The sequence below is a fragment of the Zalophus californianus genome, chromosome 1 (genome assembly GCF_009762305.2).
Source record: "Zalophus californianus isolate mZalCal1 chromosome 1, mZalCal1.pri.v2, whole genome shotgun sequence".
Taxonomy (NCBI): Eukaryota; Metazoa; Chordata; class Mammalia; order Carnivora; family Otariidae; genus Zalophus; species Zalophus californianus.
The window spans coordinates 147,449,183-147,466,239 of NC_045595.1; the positions used below are offsets into that span (position 1 = coordinate 147,449,183).

General features: G+C 49.5%; 1 protein-coding gene across 1 annotated transcript in view; it reads left to right on the top strand.

Annotated features, from left to right (window-relative positions):
- The first annotated feature begins 2,580 nt into the window (after positions 1-2,580).
- ITGB5 (integrin subunit beta 5) overlaps positions 2,581-17,057 on the top strand; it is a 112,526-nt gene continuing 98,049 nt past the window's right edge. The window contains 2 exon segments of the mRNA XM_027583424.2: positions 2,581-2,648; positions 14,183-14,268. The gene's annotated coding sequence lies outside the window, so the exon portion shown is untranslated.

The window sequence follows — 17,057 nt, forward strand, 5'->3', positions numbered from 1 at the left end:
GAAACTCAGCAATGATCAGCAGTGGGATGTGCCCAGGGCAGCTACAAGGGAAGCTGTCCCAGGAACTGTGAGAAATGCTGACTGTCTCCCCTTCCTGAGGGGGTGCCTCAGTGCACCCTGTCTTTCCTGATTAGAGGAAGGCAAAGTATTTGAAGGGCATTTCTACCCTCCAGCTTAATAAAAAGAATGAGGAGTTCTAGAACAAGATAAAAGCCACAAGCCAGAAGCCAAAAACTTCAGAGAGATTAGAAGAGGCATTTTCAAAGTAGTTCTAAGATAATGCAGCATGGAAGAATGTTGTCATCATTTGGAATTCAGTGGCTTAGGGCAGGTCTGGGCAGGTTGGGAACCACCAGGTGGCACAGAATGGGGGCAGATTTGATTGCAGCCCTTTCCAGGTGCAGTCTAGGTAAATATGGGTCTGTAACTCCCCATTCCCCTGTCTCTCCAGCCCCTGGTAACCTCTATTATATTTTCTGACTCTATGAATTTGCCTATTTTAGGTATGTCATATAGGTAGAATCATACACTATTTGTCCTTTTGTGTCTTGTTTATTGCACTTAAGCAAATAAGGGTCTGAACTGTGAAACACGGTGTTGTGGGTGGGAAGGGGAAGCACAGATCAGACATCAAAGGCTTAAATTTAGAGGATGCTAGATAAATGCAAATTAGTATGCTTATCAATGCAACATTTACTCAGTTTTTGAGACTTAACTTTCCTTCCATCTCTGCCAGACAAATCTTCTAAAATCACCACTTGGCACATGTCAGCTCCCAGTTCAAACTCTCTTTCTAGCTTCCCATTATTTATGATCATTGCCTCCCAACGCTGGATAAGAGTCGCTCCCAAGGCCACTCTCCCGAGAGGCCGAAAGACCTAAGATAGACCCAGGGCAGCCTCTGCAGCACCAATTCTACTGGAAAGTATTTGGGGATGAGTGTGACTGTTACATCAGAACAAACATGGGGATGTTACAGAGTGCAATGTTTGCATGCAGTTTACCGACGAAATGCTGGCCCTCAGTGAAATTTGGAGCTTTGCCCTTCGGCACAGTATACTACAAGAATAAGTTTACTTCGTTAGGCATCAGGGCACCACCTTGGCAGAGTTGGGGAGTGGAAAGGGGCACAAATGAAGATTAAATTCCAAACTCCTTAATCAGGGCAGTCAGAACTATCTCCCGCCTGGCCCTTGGGAGCTATCACTTTGCACTTTACTCCTTAACTGCTTCTGTTTTTAGTAAAGGCATTCTGAACCTCTGGACAGGTATCCCAGCTCTGTCACTTCGTCCAGAAAACTAGCACCTCTGTGTCTCACTTTTCTCATCTGGAAAACAGCAGGGTTGTGGGGAGGATTAAGTGAGTTAAGGTGGTAATTTAGTGCAGTGCCTGGCTAGCAGAGTGTTCTCTGTCCGTGCTAGGCATCCCCTTACTATTGCCTTCCACACGAAGGCCACCTCTTCCCCTCCTATGAACCATTCCAGTCTTAATCCACTCATCATGGCCCAGCCCAAGCCCACCTGTCCCTGCGCGCGCGCTGTCAGGGGAAACTCCTCACTCTCAGCTCTTGGTGGCCATTTCAGAACCAGCTCAGATGTACAGGATAAGCTGAAAGCCCGAACATCTGTTTATGAGTTTAGCTCCACGAAAATCGCCAGTGTGTCGAGATAAGGAAAAGGAAGGAGAGCGGCATATCGTCCAGTGTCGAATCCTCGGAAAGGGCAAAGCGTTAATGAGGGAAAAGTGGACCTAACCTGTGCCTCCGCGCCCCACATGCCCTCCCTTCCCGATCAAGCGCCTCTCTCCGTATTACACCGGCAGGCGCTTGCGTCGCTCCTCGGGCGAGCGCACGGCGGGCCGTGCGACTTTGGGACAACCAGACGGCCACCGCGGGATCTCACGGACCTGCTCTCCCTCCCGATGTCAACCCAAAGTAATGGGGGCGTGGCCCGCCCCCTCCCTGTGCCGCCCGGCTGCTAAGAAAGCACGGCGAGACCCTCCCTCGCGACTCCCCCCCCCTCCCCCCGCAAGGGCTCCAGAAGGGACTTCCACTTGGGAGTCAGGGGCTCCGCGTCCCGGGCGGGTCCCCGCGCGGGGCGGAGCTGGCCCGGCCCGGAGCTCGCCCCGCCCCGCCCCGCCCCGCCGTAAACTGACCGTGTGGCAGCCGGGCGGGGGCTTGGAAAGGGGGAGAAGGGGAGGAGAGAGAGGGAGGGAGGAAAGTGGAGCCTAGCGGGCCGGAGGGAGGAAGGGAAGGGGCGGAGGCGGAGGGCAGAGTGTGGCGGCGCGTCCCGGAGCCCAAGTCGCGGCCCCAGCGCGGAGTCCGCCCCTCCCGAGCCCAGAGTCGCCCGCCGGGGCCGTCCCGAGCCGCGACTACCCCCCCGCCTCCCCGCCCCCCGGGCAGCCCCGGGATTCGGCTGCGAGCGCTGCGGGAGGGATGGTGGCGGCGGGGCGCGGGCCAGCGCAGCCGCCAGCGTCTCCCGCCCGGCCGCGGGCGCTGTGAGCCGGGCATGCGGCTGCGGCCCCCGACCCTCGGCCCCCGCGCTCAGCCCGCCGCCGCTGAGGCCGGGCGCCCCCACCATGCCGCGGGCCCCGGCGCCCCTGTACGCCTGCCTGCTCGGGCTCTGCGCGCTCGTGCCCAGCCTCCCAGGTAAGCCGGGCCGCCCGCGGCGCCCAGAAACTTTGTCGGGCGAGGAGCCGCCCGCAGGCGGCGTGGAGGGCCGGGCGGGGGGCGCCGTCTGAAGGGGAGAGCGTCTTCTGGGCCCCCAGGTGGGCGAGTCGCGGGGTACGGCCGGGTGGGCGGCTCGCGAGGTGCGTGCGCCACTCCGCTCGCAGCCCGCAGTCGCCCCGGCGCGCTGTCGTCGGCCGTCCGTCAGTCCCGGGCCGAGGAGGAGCCTTCCCTTCCTGTGTAAACAGCCTTGCGGGGCTGCTGACGGCCCGCGTGCGCCCGCGCCCAGTGCCCGGGAAGGGCCGCCGCCCGCCCTGCGAGGGGGCTGGGGCGCCGCACTCCCCGGCACAAAGCGGCCCTTGTGGCCGGCCGGGGGCGGGCGGGCTGCGGGGAGGCGCCGACGGATGCCACCGGTGCCCCGGTCCTCAGGCGAAGGGCAGCAAGGGGGGCGGGGGAGAGACCGGGAGTCCTTGCTGGAGCCACGGCTTCTCGGCAGAGGGCTCGTCTCTTGGAACTGCGGGTGCTCGGGGCCCCTTAGCGTATCCTAGGGTTTCACTGCACCCAGGCCAACCGCCTCCCTTTAAAGTTGTAATCCCCTCGCTTCCTCCCCCAAACCACCGCAAAACCCGAGGGAGACCGGCGTCCCAAGCCACAGCCCCACCTGGACTTCCCGATCTGATTCCTTAGGCGTGGCTTTATCCCGAGGTTTACAAACACTCGCCCCCGAACATTCCCCTAACTCTGGAGGGTTCTGGGGCGGAGGGCAGGGGGTGTGCGATTGCTTTGGCGCGACCCTGCCAAGGGCTGGCGACTGTGTGAGGAGCCCTCGGTTACCTGCTGTAAGTTTTCGGGGTTGGGAGACGGCTGGATGTGGCAATTAGGAGGCCCTAGAGGGAGGATGCTCTGTTTTGCGCCTGGCTGCCAGGCCGATAAGCCACCCCCAAGCCCTCCAAGAAAAGCAGGAAGCTCCAGTCTTTCTCCTTTCCCGGAGGAAATAATTGTGTGCTGGGGTGCTTCGTTGCTCCATTGGCTTGCAAGCCCATGATAGTCGATTGCTTTTGTGTCTGGCTGCCAAGCGAGAGGGCACTATTCCCCTGTGGTGCCTCATTTAGGAAGGCAGATGAAGGTTTACCTGAGAGGAGGAGGGTTCTAGGCAAACGAAAACTTCCTTTAGGCCCGAATTCAGACTTAATACTGTAGCAAGGTTCCTCTAATGAGAAAATAATCACTCTAGAGCTTGGAGCAGATCCGTGGTTTGCAAACACCCATCTGGCAGCCAGCACCCATTAATGTTTTCCTGCGTCCTCGGGGAAATGCAAAGAGAGAGATGAAGGTTGTGTCACACACAGGAGTTTGTCTTTGCCAGTGGTCCCCTGCCTCACAAGGACTGTCCTTTAATTTGACATTACGTCTTTTTTATTTTTGGTGGGAAAACTTCTTTTCATAATTTATAGTGATGATAGACGCAAAATAAAAAATCTGGCAATCCTGTATAAACTTCCCCTCCTCTTTCTCTTTGTTTTGTTCTGTGAAAGTTCAACTCTGTCAAGTTCTGTGAAATCCCAAAGTTTGGAACTGCTAAAGGAGAGGATTTGTAAGTACCCCTACAGCTTGACATCCTCCGATTCTAATAAAAACTAAAATGTTTCTAGTTGTGAAGAATTCTTTTCATATATTGTTTTCCATTTGCGTTGTGATTTCTGTTTTTCACAGTTCACGTGTCTCTTCACAATGATCTCCATCTACTCAGATGGGCCCAAAAGGGCGAAGTGACTTGCCCGCTCTCCTTGTCTGCTGATCTCAAAGCGTCTCAGTCCAGGGCCCTTTGTTCCCCATGATGCAGCTTAGGTAGGGAGAAAAGTAGCGGGCCATGGTGGTTTCTCTCCAGCTCCTCAGAGCTCCCTTTTCTTGCGCTGTTGCCCTATGAGAGCTCCGCCAGCCCGCTGTGGGTCAGCAGAGCCAAGGTACAGCAAGCCCATCGCTGGCTTCCAGACCTGTCATCTCGCTCTTAGCCCTGGAGCTTCTCAAGGTTCGAAGGGGCTGACTCATATCTGTGATTTCTCCCGGTGCCCCAGTGTTGCTGAGCCAGCCTCAAACAGTTCGAAACAGTTTTTCTTTTCTCTTCCTTCTCTTTTCTTCTCTCTTGAAGCAGCGCAGGTACTTTTCCCAGAGCATGTTTCCTGTCTTGCGGCTAGGAACGTGAGTGGAAAGAGGAACCTTCATTGCCTAGTGAAAGAAAGAGGTGACCTGCAGGGCCATGCCTGCCTGGGTGTTCCGGGCCCAGGGGCCCGGTTGCCCATCTGTTACTTTCTCTACACTTCCATCCCTGTGCCTAAGCCAGCAGGAAACAGACTTTTAATTTAAGAGGGCTCCTTTCAAACAAGTCTCCGGCAGACTGACATCCCCTTCTCGTCCCGGTGTTATCTCCTGCTCTCCTCATCCCGGGGCCGAGAGCCTCCAGACAGGACTTTTGGACATGGTCTTCTCACAGAACCAGCGAAGGGTTTCTCTGGAGTGAGGCCTTTGCTCCCCCACAAGGAAGGGGAGGAGCGTGGTATTGATCTTGCTGCAGGACTGGAGTCGTGTTTGCTATCATCGTTCATTAAAAAAAAAAAAAAAAAAAATCAAATGTTCTTTCAGGAAATGCCCTGCAAATTAGAATGCTCTGAATCCTGAGAGAGCCCTTTATTCTGTTTTGTGGGCTCCTGTTGGCAGCACTCTGCCCTGCACCACAGGTTCCATGGCCTGTGAGGGGGCCTCTGGATTTCGGCCTTGGCTTGGCAGCTCTCCTCAGGTAACCGGGCCTAGGTTTAGAAATAACAGGGCAGCAGGATGCAAACAGTGGGCTTGGTTTGGAGACTGCTCTTTACCCCAGGTATTTACATTTTAGCCCCACCATCCTTGAATGAGGGGGGCTTTTTATAAAGGGGATTGAGGCAGAAGAGGGCAGGGCCTAATTAGCTCTAATTAGTATTCTTCTGCTTGTTCTCCGTGCTTATTTAGCTACTGAGGCAACGGAGAATTAAAATATCTAAGTAGTTGGCAAAAGGCTTTTTGTGCCTGCCTGCCCTGGTTACTAGCTTCGCTTCTTTAGCTGGCTCCTGAAACTATTCTGAGAAGTTTCGACGGTATCCGTAATGTGGAACAGTTACGTGCTGCTTAAATAATAGCGTCCTTTTCATGGGGCAGTGTGCAGCTGGGTTGGAGTGGGGGGAGTCTCTTTTCACAGGTATTTCCTGTTGGCTGGGGTGGGGGGAAGGCTTCAGAAAGCCCACTGCTATAGTTTGTTTGCTTTCTTTCCAGTTGCATGGGATTAATGGGCTTCATAAATATAAAGGAACACTTTATGTATAGGCACCCACTTGTTTGTGAGGCTTCTTCTTGCTTCTATTGAAGGCAGGGTTTGATTCCTGGGCCACCTGGTGAAAAGTGTGCTCCAAGGCAGGCCTTGACACGTCCCCTATGGTGGATGCTTGGAAGGGGAGGTGGTGTGGCCTGCTCTCCTTACTAGATTCCCTCCCGACCCCCCCCGACCCCCCCTTCCCCCCCCCCCCCGCCCCCGCTGCCGGCCCTCCTGCCCTCCTCCTTTAACACCACCCAAGATTTTCTCCCCTCCCCCGCAGACGGGGACTGCTCCTGCCCTTGTCCCTTTTACCTGTTTGTAGCTCTCACTCAGAGTGATTCTGTTAAAACTCAAGTCAGATCATGCCACTCTGCTTAAAACCCTCCAGTGGCTTCCAGGAGTCCTGACAGTGTCCCACCCGGCCTCTCCAAAGTCTTCCCTGACTTTCTGTTTCTGGCCACTGCCGCTAGTGCCCTTCACTCTCTCTGTTCTTGCAGCGCAGCAGGGCCCTCCGCGGGGCCTCGGATACGCTCCCCCAGATAGCCGCAGAGCTAGCTGCCTCCATCCTGCAGCCTTTTCTTGGTGGTCTCCTGCTCAGCCAAGTTGTCCCTGGCTGCTGTCAACTAAACCTCCTGCCCCATATTCCTCCTGTCACTTTTCTTTCCTTGATTTTTCTCCGCAGCCCTTATCCTCTCATGTGCTCTCTGATCTTGTTTACTGTGAGTACCCCCCAAGAGGATGCTCCTCCAACCAGAACGTAAGCACTGTGAGGACAGGGAGTTCCGTCAGTTTTCTTTATCACTGTGTCCTCTGTGCCTAGGATAGAGCCCAAAGCATACTGGTTCAACGGATGGATGAGCTTAAGTCTTGGGGAGGTGTGTGCACGCAGGGCGGGTGGGGCTTGTTCAATCCTATGCTCCTTGCTGCCTTCTGTAACCGGTTTTGAGGTCAGGGACTGTGCACGTAGCTTACTAGTGGGAAACATTTTGGGAGAGAGAGAGACCCCATTTGAATGTGTCAAGGTTTTTTGAGCAGGAATAGATGATAGAGGCCATGTATTGCACCCCCTGAATTGCTTGCATGAGGATACTGAGGCCTGGAAAAGGTAGTGACTTGCCAAAGGTCATGGAGCCAGGAAGTGGCAGATCCAGTGCTTGGATCTCTCCTGCCTAGGATGGCCTCTCCTCGTCCCCTAAATGCAGCCCAAATGTCCCCTCCTCTGTGAAGTCTTCTCTGCATCCTTTGGGTAGGTGGAATTGGCCTCTCCTTCCCTTGCTCCCATAGGACATTCTGTTAGAGGGGCTAGAGGCTGGCCGGGGGTGGGGGGGGTCTCCTTCACGTGCTACATGGCAAATTGCCCAGGTCTCATTTACCTTTAGGTTCCTGATAACAACCACAGTGGATCCCCCTGCCCCCATCCCACTACCTCATGGTTTCAGTGTCTTTAGAAAACCCCTCAACTTTCTAAAAATGTAAAGCAGTTTTAGATTTACAGAGAAATTGAGAGGATAGTACAGAGAGTTCCTATATACCCTACACCCAGTTTTGCCCATTAGTAACATCTTACCTTAGTGTGGTACATTTTTTACAATTAATGAACCACATTGATACATTATTATTAACTAAAGTTCATACTTTATTTTATTAAAAAAATATATTTTTTTTAATTAGGTTCCATGCCCAACATGGGGCTTAAACTCATGACCCTGAGATCAAGAGTCCCATACTCTACTGACTGAGCCAGTCGGGTGCCCCTAAAGGTCATACTTTAGTCAGATTTCTTTAGTTGTTACCCAATGTCCCTTTTCTGTTCTAGGATCCATTCAGGATGCTACCTAAATTGAGTTGCCATGTCTCCTTAGGCTTATCTTGGCTCTAACTGTTTCTTAGTGTTTCCTTGTTTTTGAAGACCTTGATAGTTTTGAGGACATATTTTGTAGATTGTCCCTCTATTGGGATTTGTCTGATGTTTTTCCTCATGATTAGACTGGAATTATGGGTTTTTGGAGGAGGCCATAGAGGTAATTGATTGCCATTTTAAAAATTATTTTTTGAATAGGTAATATAGTCACATGATATTTTTATGGTGTAACAGTTGTACAGTGAGAAATCTGTTTTCCATTCTTCTTGCCCATCAGTCTAGCATATTGCCCTAACCCCTTGCTGCACAGACTATCCCTGTTAGGTTTCTTAACGTATCCAGAGTGCTTTCTATGCGTATGTTACAAATATCCCTCCCCTTATGTTTATTGAAAGACAGCACTATCCACACTGTTGTATGTCTTGCCTTTTATTTTTAGCTTAGTGATATATCAAAGTAAGCTTCCTATCAGTATATAGGGAGCATGCACATTCTTTTTTTTAAGTGATTTTTTTTAGACTTTATTTATTTTTCATAGAGCACAAGCAGAGGGAGAGGGAGAAGCAGGCTCCCTGCTGAGCAAAGAGCCTGTTGCGGTACTTGATCCTAAGACCCCAGGATCATGACCTGAGCTGAAGGCAGACGCTTAACCGAGCCACCCAGGCGTCCCTGCACATTCTTTTTTTAAAGCTGCATATTATAAGCAATCATATAAATTGGTGTTTTATATATATATTTTTAAGATTTTATCTATTTATTTGACACAGAGAGAAATAGCAAGAGCAGGAACACAAGCAGGGGGGTGGGAGAGGGAGAAGCAGGCTTCCCACTGAGCAGGGAGCCGGACGTGGGCCTTGATCCCAGGACCCTGGGATCATGACCCGAGCCAAAGGCAGATGCTTAACGACTGAGCCACCCAGGTGTCCCTAAATTGGTGTTTTAAAAATACAAGTGCTAATCTGTCAAGCTGGATGTTCTGCAGATGTGTGTGTGATGTTCAGAAAGGCAGTCTAAGATGGAAACTGACCAAGATCAAGACTTCCCAGGGCATATTTACAATTTATGGTAATATCTTTGGATCAATGACTACTTAGTTGCTAGATTCTGAAGCAGAAACATTTTGTTTACTGTGTAAGAAGTGTGGGGGACGTGGTTCAGGGTCTGGGGAGAGGCTCTCCAGTGGCTTGTCACTTTAAAAAAAAAAAACAATAATGGAATGTTTTTATTTTCTGTTGTCTTGACAACAGTGACTAAAATGTAATTTAGGACCATGAGAAGCCCACTTCTCAATTGAATCATGAAGGTGACACACACACACAAACTGTTCTGAATATCATGGTCTGTTATTGTTCGTGTGTTTTCTAGGGTGAGTATACACCCTATATCCTCATGATGCTTTTCCCACTGTCCGGGCTGAATAGCATCATGTCCCCTCTCCCCCTGCCAGTATTGGGTCGTTCCAGCTTGGTACTGGTTTCTGTTATCCCGCTGAATGTCTCAGATCAGGAAATTCCACCTGCTGGATGTGTGCTTTAGTAGGTGTTGTGTGACCTTGGACATGTGGGGTGGACAGAAATGGGGAGAAGCTGCAGGGAGGGGTGCTGGCAGGAGGCCCTTGCAGAAATCTAGACTGAGTGCAGAGGGCTGGCTCGGGCACTGTGGGGCAGGAGGGGGCAGGCAGGAAGGGTTGGATTAGGAGAAACATTTCATACATCTTGAAGGAATGATCGACCGGACATGGTGGCTGCCTGGATATGATTGATGAAAGAGAGAGGTGAGTCAATGAGTTGTGGAAGGAAAGCATATTTTTAGATTATGGTTTGCAGTAAACCCTGGCTGCAGAGATATTAAGGGCTGCAGGGAGTTGCAGTTGAGCTGGAAATAGTCACAGTGCAAACCAAGAAAAGCTGTGGCCATTGTCTGGGCCACTAGTGCCTATTTCCATGACCTAGACACAACACTTTGACATTTGTGAACTCTAGCTGTTTGACTTTTTGTTCATTGCTTCCGTCCTTTCAAAATGCTGTTGGTGCCGAGTGAGTGACTCATCCAGCTAAATCCAAATTCTGAAATATTAATAGGTGGAGAGAGGAGAGATGCCAAAGGGAGGAGCCCTGGCACTGTGGCATGTGTCAGCACCCAGCCTAGGCTGTGGGTTCCAGGAGTGCCCATCTGCTACCTGCTGCCTGGCACCCGGAGCTCCCCGGGAGCAAGGCCTGGCTCATTCATCTCTGTATTTCTAGCATCCCCTAGTCCAGAGCTTAGCATTTAGTACATGCTTAGTGCAGGCTTTCTTGAATTTGAATGTGTCCCAATAGCAACCTCATTTTAGAGGAATCCTTTTAAGTGCAATAAAACGACTTTACTATTGCATGTGAATATGCGGTAGTAATAGAAACAATTAGTAAAGCAGAACAATAAATATTTTACGATTGTTCAGTATGTTTTCATACCAGATGTCTGTCATATCCTTTGAGCCACATCAGTATTACGTCAAAGATCTTTTAGGCTGCCAAAGCAGAAGACCGGAGCCCAGTCTGTCTGGGTCAGAACTGAGGAGCCCTTACTGCCCTGAGCTCAAGACCCATGATCCAAATTCCTAAAGCTCACTGATGAGGCCCTGGTCATTAGAAAGTGGTCTTTGTGAATTTATGTGGGTTGAAGCAGAGACATAAATGAGACATCTGACCTCAAATTCCTCTCTGATTGAGGGCTTGTTAAAGATCTCCTTGAGAGGACCCCAGAGCTCACTGGTCATGTGTCCCTGAGTCTGGGATGGCTTAGGGATTGCCAGGCATCCCCCATATGGGCTCTTGCTAGGCAGCACCCCTTCCGACCCCTTTTTGGAGACTGAGCTCCTTGTTTCAAGTCACTTATTCTTGTTTTCGCATGTTTTCATCTCTAGGATGAGCTGACTTGACTAGCTCATTTTAAGACATTTCTAGCTCTGAGGGTCTGCAATTCCATGATTTTATGGAAATGATTTTATACATCAAGGGAAATGATATGCCCCAAGGGCCCGAGTTTGTATTCGGTAAGGAGAGCAGGGGGAAAGTCACTTTCATTTCCAGTTTGATCCCTCCTCACCCCACATTTAGGTTTCTGACACATAAGGGGATTTGGCCACAAAGTAGAACTGGCATTTTGAAACTCTTTCTGCACACTTTTTTTTTTTAAGCATAAGTGCCTATTTAAAAGTCATCAAGTGAGTGGATTCACTTTAAAATGAGAAAGGAGGGACACCTGGGTGGCTCAGTCAATTAAGCGGCTGCCTTTGGCTCAGGTCATGATCCCGGGGTCCTGGGACTGAGCCCCACGTTGGGCTCCCTGCTCAGCGGGGAGCCTGCTTCTCCCTCTCCCTCTGCCTGCCTCTCTGCCTACTCGTGCTCTCTCTCTGTCAAAAAAATAAAATCTTAAAAAAATAAAATAAAGGAATTTGTCAATGCAGGAGGCAGGCCGGCCCAAATTCCCAGTGGGCTGGATTCAGAGACCTGCTTGGTTAGTGTTTGGACCTGGGAAGGGCTCTTCTTGCTGAAATGAGGTTATGCGTGGTGGTTGGTCCCAGCTTGTTTCTCCGAAGAAATGTGTTCCAAGGCCAGGGCTTGCACCTAGTGGGTCCTGGCGGTGAGATTGGGGTCCCCCAGCTCTGGGGGTGTGGTAGCTGATGGGGACCAGGGGCCCAGAGTTCAGGGTTGGGGTCTCTGCCTGGAGGAAAGCATCTGACTTTACCGTCTCTGAGCCTCCAAAGCCTCCTTTCTTCCCAGCATCTTTGGTCCTGCCAGTTTCTCCTTCTTTCTATCCCGGTGGCCATTCTTACCCCAAATGGTGTATGTTCCCTCTAGTGTTCCTCGGGAATGACACTCCCTGTCACTCGGTTTCTGTTTTTTACTGCTAGTGGCAGGGAAGAAGCAGGGAGTTAAAATTAGCAAGTTGGGGAAATGCTGCAGTTTCAAGATGTCTTACAATAACTGTTTCCCCCCCCCCACCCTGGGATCTTTTAAAATTTTTTATGTTTATTTAAAAATTAATTTTATTTTTTTATTTAAATTCCATTAGCCAGCATATAGTACATCATTAGTTTCAGATGTAGAGGTCAGTGATTCATCAGTTGTGTATAACACCCAGTGCTCATGACATCACGTGCCCTCCTTAATGCCCGCCTATCACCCAGTTACCCCATCCCTCCACCTCCCCTCCCTTCCACACCCTCAGTTTTTGTTTCCTATGGTTAAGAGTCTCTTATGGTTTGTCTCCCTCCCTTGTTTCTTCCCATTCAGTTTTCCCTCCCTTCCCTTATGATCCTCTGCACTGTTTCTTATATTCCACATATGAGTGAAACCATATGATAATTGTCTTTCTCTGCTTGACTTATTTCACTTAGCATAATACCCTCCAGTTCCATCCGTGTCGATGCAAACGGTGGGTATTCATACTTTCTGATGGCTGAGTAATATTCCATTGTCTGTATGAACCACATCTTCTTTATGTATTCATCTGTTGAAGGGCATCTCGGCACCTTCCATAGTTTGGCTATTGTGGACATTGCTGCTATGAACATTAGGGTGCAGGTGCCCTATCTTTTCACTATGTCTGTATCTTTGGGGTAAATACCCAGTAGTGCAATTGCTGGGTCATAGGGGAGCTCTATTTTTAACTTCTTGAGGAACCTCCATACTGTTTTCCAGAGTGGCTGCACCAGCTTGCATTCCCACCAACAGTGTAGGAGGGTTCCCCTTTCGCCACATCCTTGCCAACATCTGTCATTTCCTGACTTGTTAATTTTAGCCATTCTGACTGGTGTGAGGTGGTTATCTCATTGTGGTTTTGATTTGTATTTCCCTGATGACAAGTGATGTGGAGCATTTTTTCATGTTTCTGTTGGCCGTTTCTATATCTTCTTTGGAGAAGTGACTGTTCATGTCTTCTGCCCATTTCTTGACTGGATTATTTGTTTTTTTGGGTACAATAATTGCTTTTATGGTGCTTTGCGGCATTCACTGTATTTTCTCCTCCACTCTCCCTTTTTGGCTCTGTTTTTCCTGTTATACTTTGGGCCCTTCTTTGTAGGGCTGGTGGCCCTGGATTTCTTTTTTCCAGTTCAGTGGGCCTCTCTCCTTTTGACATTTAAGGCAATGACTAGGAGAGACCAGCGGGTCCATTAGCGCTATGAGGGCTGAATAGAGCCATTTTTATTCAGAGAAAAACCAACATGTTCTGCTCTTTGTCAAAAGAAATGTATCCTTGATGTTTCTGAGAGGAAGGGGAAAAATGGTTAAGTTTCACCAAGGATACCTGTGCTGCTGGCAAGGTTGAGAAAGGGTGGGGACTGTGTGTGGGGTGGGGAGTTGAGGGGGCAGTGGGTTTAACTTCACCACCAGAGGGGATTGGCCTTGGTTGAAATAAGTAGCTTTTACAATGATAAAGAATTTCCTTCTAATCTTAAGTTTCTGATGTTTTATTAGGGATGGGTTTTGAATTTGATCAAGTGCCTTTTCATTACCCAGTGAGGTGATGATATGGTTTTTCTTATTTGACCTACTAGTAGGTATACTGAATTAAGGAATTTTCTTTATTTTAACCCAACATTGTATTCCCTGGGCACATTCTTCCTTAAGGGTTCTGCTGGCTTCCTTTGGTGCACTTGGATTTGGTGTGATAGTACTTGATTTAGGATTTTCTTTTCTTACGCCAGAAGAAGATCAATCTGTTCTTCATTTCTCTCTCTCTCTCTTTCTTTCTTTCTCTCTCTCTCCCTCCCTCCCTTCCTTTTTTTTTTTTTTAATTTTATTTATTTGAGAGAGAGTGCACAGAGGTAGAGTGAGAGGGAGAAGCAGACTCCATGAGGAGCAGAGAGCCTGACACGGGGCTTGATCCCAGAACCCTGAGATCATGACCTGCGCGGAAGGCAGACCCTTAACTGACTGAGCCACCGAGGCATCCCTCTTTCTTTTCTTTCTTTTTTTTTTTTTTGGTACTATTTCTTTTTGTCATTTTGGGTGGACTAAGTGTAATGAGGCCTTCAGTGAGGGAGGACCTACTGTGTTATGGGGGTGGAAATCCAGGTGGTCCAGGAGAAGAAATGGGAGTTGCTAACCGAAGTGTGCATGCTCGGTGGGTGCTTCAAATGCTGCCAGTGCTTAGCCTCAGCCCATGTGCCTTACCTTGCAGTCAGCCCAGGGCCCTGTACCCTTCAGCCTTACCCAGACTCCCTGCTAAAAAAGGAAGTGGCTCATCCTCCCACCCCATTCAAAGGCCTCGTCAATAAGGTTTATGGCCAGGAACTAATTGGTGCATCTTTATCTTTCTTTGAAGGTCTCAACATATGTACTAGTGGAAGTGCCACCTCATGTGAAGAATGTCTACTAATTCATCCAAAATGTGCCTGGTGCTTCAAAGAGGTATGTGGTGGTGTGTGTGTTGGGAGGGGGGGAGTGGCGGGGAGGGGGCGGCCTACACCCGGCACCCAAGTTGACTGCACAGAGAAGGGGGGCACGGATTCTGCAGGCTGCCTCTTCTTTTTCCCAGGGTGATGACAAAGCTACATTTTTATAACATGCTAAATTCAGTCGGGGCTTTAGATAGTGTTGAGTGTTTTAATCCTATTTTAGGAAAGCAAGACCTTCCTTCCCTTTTGTGGGGGAGCCAGTATGACTCTTGTATAGTTTCCTGCTATTTGGTAAAAGATCTGAGCATGTGAAGTGAGTTTGTTGTATAATAGTTCAAAACACGTGTAAGTGGGTGGCATGTGGATGGAGGCCAGGCGTCTTCATGTGGCTTATCTGAGGATATGAGTATTATGAATCGGCCTTTATGGTATAATTAAAAATAATGGTTGCTGTTTATTCAGGCCCTGTAAGAAGGGTTACAAGTTCAGGGAGATGTTAGGCATGTTGCTGTCATAAAGCAGGACAAATACCAGAACTTGGTGGGCTCATCGGCAAATGATCAACTTCTAAAATTCCTGTCTCGAAGGAAGTTCTGGGTCACTTTTTGAAATTGTTGTTAGAACCACAGGGCACAAACCTGCCTTGCACAAATGTACTGTTAAGGTTGTTATTTTTTCTTTTTAAGTTTTATGTATTTATTTTAGAGATAGAGCATACAAGTGGGGGGAAGAGCAGAGGGAGAAGGACAAGCGGACTCCGTGCTGAGGGCAGAGCCCAACCTGAGCTGAAATTAAGAGTTGGACACTTAACCCACCGAGCCACCCAGGTGCCCCGGTTAAGGTTATTTTTTAGAGAAGCTAAGACTTGTCATCTTGGACTGGCTCAGTCTCTGCAGTTCAGTGCACGGTACCTATCAGGATAAGAGATGGCTCCTGGGAAGCTGAGCGTCTTTGCCACGATGCGGCCTCAGAGGTCTGGGGATGGGTTCGACCCCATAAGTTTATTCCAATAAATCGTCCCAAAATAGGAACTTCATTGTATTTGTGCTTAATTGTGGTGTGTTTGTTGTGAACTTTCTTTAAAACCTTTCACTGGTATCCTGTGCCCAAGCTCCATGGCCCCTTCCTGCTTCCCCGCCATTGTCCCTTGCCTGCCCACAGCACTTTAGTCAGAGGGAACTACCCGAAGATCCCCAGAGAGCCCTGCCTGATGGACGCCCTCATGGTTTTCCCTATGCTGCTCCTTCTCTAGAAGGCCTTCCTGGCTTCCCCTCCTTTCCCTGACCAACGTTTTGTCGTTGCGTTTTCGAGAATCAGCTCGGGACTCATCTACTCTCTGAAGACTTCCATGGTTTTTCCCAGACACGTCCATCCACCTCTTCATGCATCAGTCTGCCCAGGCCCTTTGATAGGAGAATGTTCTCTCTCTCTCCCAGAATGTGAGGGCAGCGGTTTTATCTGTTTCCTTCATTGCTGTATCCCCAGTACCCAGAGTGTTGTCTGGCACACAGTAGTTGCTCAATAAATATTGACTGAAGGATTTCACTGGATTGCTATTTATTGCGTGTCTGCATGTGCAGGCCACGATCCCCTCCTCATCTCTTTTTTGATAGCACTTATAGCCTCGTGTTGTGTTGATTTGTTTTCATGCCTTTGACTGACTCAATCATCATCTTCTTGGAAACCTGAACTGTGTTTTATTCATCTTGGACTCCTCAGATCCAGCCAAGAATCTGGCAGAAATTCATAGTTGATAAAAGAGATGGGCTTAAACAACATGTAGTTAGAAAACCAAAGTTTAGGGCGCCTGGGTGGCTCAGTTGGTTAAGCGACTGCCTTCAGCTCAGGTCATGATCCTGGAGTCCTGGGATCGAGTCCCGCATCAGGCTCCCTGCTCAGCTCTCCTTCTGACCCGCTTCCCTCTTGTGCTCTCTATCTCTCAAATAAATAAGCAAAATCTTTAAAAAAAGAAAAAAGAAAGAAAACAAAACCAAAGTTTATTTTTAATTTTAATTTTTAAAAAAATACTTTATTTATTTGAGAGAGAGTGAGCATGAGCAGGGGGTGAGAGGCAGAGGGAGAGGGACAAGCAGACTCCCCACTGAGCTTGGAGCCCCACATGGGACTCGATCCCAGGACCCTGAGATCACAACCTGAGCTGAAGTCAGATGCTTAACTGACTGAGCCATCCAGGCGCCCCTGGAAAACCAAAGTTTAAATCTCAGTTTTGCCATGCTTTACTCCCAGTTTCCTGATGTGTCAAATGATGGTGACAGTTGCCACCCTCCGGTGTTCCTGGGAGTATAAAACGAGATGAGTGCGTGAGGGGGCTTTGGGATGGGACTGCTAGTGAACAGAGTGAGTGTTGTCCAGCACACTGCTGCTGTCATCCATGGTACCTTCTAGTAAATGGAAACAGTGGGATCTGGAAGCCAGGGTTGATTGTCTACTTTACGTTTCTTCCTCTCTTGGTGCTAGTGCTTCCAAGAGTCTGATGTGCTAATGTTGATAGTCAATGACATTATCTCGAGGAGCCTTGCATTGCCCCAGCCCACACGTGGGTTTCCTCTCTCACCCAGCGGTTTCCCTGGGCTTACACGGAGCCTCAGTCTTGGCTGCAGAACTTCCTGGGACGCCTGCACGGAAAGGCAGCTTCCCATTTTCTTTGGGGGTGAACTACCCTGGGGCCCAAGTGTGTTTCAGGGAGCTGGGTTTGGACAGTTCGGGAGTGGTTTTTGATCAACCTCTGCCCTTCAGCGAGACAGAGTAAGTGTGGCTGAGGGCCTTCCCAACCATGGTATC